At 43.0% G+C, this 4,668-nt stretch overlaps 1 long non-coding RNA gene across 1 annotated transcript in view; it reads left to right on the forward strand.

Annotated features, from left to right (window-relative positions):
• The window catches only part of LOC107740741 (uncharacterized), a 1,452-nt gene extending 665 nt beyond the window's left edge, over positions 1–787 (forward strand). Inside the window, exon 2 of the long non-coding RNA XR_001640115.1 lies at positions 411–787. This is a non-coding gene — a long non-coding RNA (uncharacterized LOC107740741). The remainder of the gene's footprint in view (positions 1–410) is intronic.
• Positions 788–4,668: the final 3,881 nt, after the last annotated feature.

A 4,668-nucleotide genomic window follows, 5' to 3' on the forward strand; every position in this document is an offset into this window, starting at 1 on the left:
ACACACACTCTCTCTCACACTCACACACTCACACACTCTCTCACACACACACGCACACACTCGCATGCACGCGCACACACTCACTCACACACATCCAGACAAAATAATTTTCATAGCATTTGTACAAGTTACTAAATGAATTCAATTGATTAGATCAAAAGAAAAAGAAAAATAATTTCATGGGGCTCTATAAGTTATTAAAAATAATCCAAATGTAAAACCTGCTTTCATCAGAAATGATGATCAGCCGTCTTCACACAGAGACTTTCACCGATCATGATCCGATCCGGTTTATTTCTCACTGTGGAGCTGCATGTTCATGTTGATGTGAAGCGAATCACTTCTACAGCTGATCGAGTGAATCTGAGTCATTTGAATTGAATCGGTTGTGTTTGCTGTCGTTCCATTAGGATCAGCCGCCTCCGTACTTCCCTCCTGAGAATCCAGACAAGAAGAACATCTGAAGAACACGAACACGGACTCTTCTGGGGGATCGGAGCGATTCGCTCGTGTGCTGGATGATTCGTTCTGATCGGTTCATTTGATTCGGTGTGTTTCTCTCTGTCAGAGCTGAAGCAGCCCATTCATATATACTGATTTACTATTTAGCCCGAAAAAAGTAACAAACACTTCTATTTCTGCTTACTCCGTTTTTAATCCTGGTGTGTGTGATGCTGGACTTCTCTGTAAATTCCTTTTGATAATATAATAACCATAAATCATAGTAAAGTAGGTGATAGTGGATCAGTCCTGACAGAGTCGATGAATAAAGCTCTGTATTCTCTCAGTGTTCTTGTGTTCATTTCATTCACGTCATCCGTTCAAACTCGCTTCAGATCATCACAGCAGTTCAACACCAGATGAAGTGTAAGAAACCGAACCACAACCTGAGTGAAACACATCATCCTCATCACCGTGCTAATGAGCGTCAGCTGATGGACTGCTAGTTGAGCTGGCTGGTTAGGGTTAGTGGAGATTCTCAGTATGAAGTCTGTCTCTCTGATCATGTAAGTTCATCATCATATTGAAACTGCTGCTTTTAGAAACTGAATCAAAAGAGTCGAATCGCTCGAACTGCTGCCGCCTGCTGGTCAGAACCGTGTAAATGCAACGAAAACAAACCAACTGCAAATCTAGTGAAAGAGTAATCAATTTAATACAATTAGCAAATAATCTAATATCATTAAATATAAAGTGTCCGTGTAAAATGTTATTTGATCAAATTGTATTGTGGAGCGTTTGGTTAATCAGGCCAGTAAGAGACTAATAACCGACTCTTACTTTTATCACACACGTGTCATTAAAAATGTCTACAAACGTATAAAACTGACCCGAGATCAGCCTCGAAACGGTTTGAGCTCAGTCTGGATATGACGCTGACTTTTCTGTGTGTTCTGATATTTAACTGAGAACAAAAAATTCTACCAAGGTTTCTTAACTTGCATCGAGTATGTGGACAGAAAACAAGCTTTCATTTGAATATTCGTAGCTCGATCATAATGCTGCTTGATGAAAAGATGTGAACTGTATTACTTTTAAAGTGTAGTGTATGCCTGCGATCGCTCTCCGTTACGCGTGTTACATGCTTTAAAACCTCCAGAAACATTCAGACGCAGAGAAACATCTGCTAGAAGATCAGAAAATTAAATCAGAATCCACAGCTGGAGTTTCTCTGCTGTCAGACGGGTTAGTTATGACCTTTACTAGTCAAACCTTCACCTTCATCTAGAGCAGATCAACATGAGGTGTTAGCATAGACAGACAGATAGATGGATAGACAGACAGATAGATGGATAGACAGACGGATAGATAGACGGATTGATGCATAGATAGATAGACGACATCTGCCGGACTTTAAGCTGTTCAGAGTGGATCGCGACGCAGAATCAACGGGGAAATCGCGCGGCAGCAAGACATGCTTTTACATCAACGAAAGGTGGTGTACAGATGTAACTGTGTTAAAGAAGATGTGCTGTTCAGATCTAGAAGCGCTTTTCATTAACTGTAGGCCTTTCTACTCGCCGCGGGAGTTTTGCTCGTTCATTCTCGTCAGTGTCTACATTCCTCCGCAAGCGCACGTGAGCTCAGCTTTACAGAAACTTGCTGATCAGATCACAGAGACAGAACAACAACACCCGGACTCTGTTTTAATCATTCTCGGGGACTTTAATAAAGCAAATCTCTCCCGTGAACTGCCAAAATACAGACAGCACATCACATGTCCCACCAGAGACAGTAATATATTGGATCTCATGAACACTTAACAATAACTGTGGAACACACACTATTTATACACTCATACACTTATTTATCTAACACACATACTTAGTCTACACCTCAAATTTGCACATAATATACCTGTACATACAAAACTGTCTATTGTAATATACCTGCACATACAATTGTCAATTTATATATTGTTATTCCTTATTTACTTGCTCTATTTTTATTCTTCTTTTATTATCTATGTTTTTGTTCTGTCGCTGTCATTCTGTTGCACTGCGGAAGCTTCTGTCATGAAAACAAATTCCTTTTATGTGAAAACATACCTGGCAATAAAGCTCATTCTGATTCTGATTCTAGATAGATAGATAGATGGACAGATAGATAGATAGATAGATAGATATATATTTCTACTAATTGACCGAGACTTCATCATTAGCCACTATAGGAAAATAACTAGAACAACAAAGTGCCGTAAACGGTAAAACTCTTTGTGCATCTAAACCAGTGTGTATTAAAATAATATGATAACATCGGTTTACAATGTCAAGCAGCTTGTTTTTGTACAGCTAAAATAACTGGAAGTTTCAGACATACAAGACAGAAATCCTTGCATTAGAAATAAAGCTCGCTTTCCTCTGCACTTTGCTAGAACTCAACATGTGACAAAGGGGTTATGGGTAATTTTAGCCAAAACTCATGCATGGACACACACTCTTTTACAATCCATCGTCCAGGCACGTGTAGCTCACTATGGAACGAGTCTCAGGGCTCGTCCTGCAGGAACCACACCTCGTTACGCCGGCTGTACGGTTTGATTGGCGGGTCATAGCTGCAGCACAGGTACTGTTTGCGCTGGAAGGGGCCGGAGTCTCCCAGTGTGCACGTCAGACGCGACGCTTCCGCGCGAAACTCGCTCTCGCCCGCGAAACCACCGAACCGCCTGCAGGGGGAGACAGAGATGGCTGGTTAGTTAGTTAGTTAGTAGCATCGCTGCTAGAGACGGTGAGTTACTGTGAGCTGACGTACAGGACGTATACGGTCATCCCGGGCCGGTCCTCGATCCGTATGGACGAGTCTGTCGGGGTGGGCGGGCTGATCTGGAAGGATGATGGGATGCGCAGAGCGGCGACCAGACGGCGGTTCAGAGAGCCGTCATCACGCGGAAACACAGTGAAGATGATGGGGACGGGCGTGATCATGACCTCACCTGCATCACAGAGACATGCTAAAACACGCGCACACACTAAACACTGACAAATACAGATCATTCAAATACTAAGATAGCTGCAATATGGCTGAGGAATTTTCCCAGTGAACAAAAGACATATAACGAATGTTTTGCTAACACTCCCATTAAGTTCACAGTACACAGTTGGACTGGGTTGACAGAACTGATTAATCAGTATTAATCATCTTTTTGGTGAAGTCATATCAATTCTTAAATCACAAAATCGATCTTTTATTTTTTGCTATTTTCAGTTGATACGTTTATTAGCCTGTTTTCAGTTGATGCGTGAACTTTATTTGTAGTGTCATCCAGTAATTGCAATAATCTTTGTGATTTTTTTCTTTTGATATGAAACAAATTCTCAGCATTCAAACTGGTGCGCTCTGATTTGCTGTGTATCTATTTGCAATGCTTCGATTGGCTGATTTGCAGTGTTCTGATTGGCTGCGTGTCTGTTTGCAATGTTCTGATTGGCTGCGTGTCTGTTTGCAGCATTCTGATTGGCTGCGCGTCTGTTTTCAGCGTTCTGATTGGTTGCGCGTCTGTTTGCAGCATTCTGATTGGCTTCGCATCTGTTTGCAGCATTCTGATTGGCTTCGCATCTGTTTGCAGCATTCTGATTGGCTTCGCATCTGTTTGCAGCATTCTGATTGGCTGCGCGTCTGTTTGCAATGCTCTGATTGGCTGCGTGTCTGTTTGCAGCATTCTGATTGGCTTCGCATCTGTTTGCAGCATTTTGATTGGCTGCGCGTCTGTTTGCAATGCTCTGATTGGCTGCGCGTCTGTTTGCAGCGTTCTGATTGGCTGCGCGTCTGTTTGCAGCGTTCTGATTGGCTGCGCGTCTGTTTGCAGCATTCTGATTGGCTGCGCGTCTGTTTGCAGCATTCTGATTGGCTGCGCGTCTGTTTGCAGCATTCTGATTGGCTTCGCATCTGTTTGCAGCATTCTGATTGGCTGCGCGTCTGTTTGCAGCATTCTGATTGGCTGCGCGTCTGTTTGCAGCATTCTGATTGGCTGCGCGTCTGTTTGCAGCATTCTGATTGGCTGCGCGTCTGTTTTCAGCGTTCTGATTGGTTGCGCGTCTGTTTGCAGCATTCTGATTGGCTTCGCATCTGTTTGCAGCATTTTGATTGGCTGCGCGTCTGTTTGCAATGCTCTGATTGGCTGCGCGTCTGTTTGCAGAGTTCTGATTGGCTGCGTGTCTGTTTGCAGTG

This window comes from Sinocyclocheilus rhinocerous, unplaced genomic scaffold (assembly GCF_001515625.1).
Source record: "Sinocyclocheilus rhinocerous isolate Xijiao unplaced genomic scaffold, SAMN03320098_v1.1 scaffold17373, whole genome shotgun sequence".
Lineage (NCBI taxonomy): Eukaryota > Metazoa > Chordata > Actinopteri > Cypriniformes > Cyprinidae > Sinocyclocheilus > Sinocyclocheilus rhinocerous.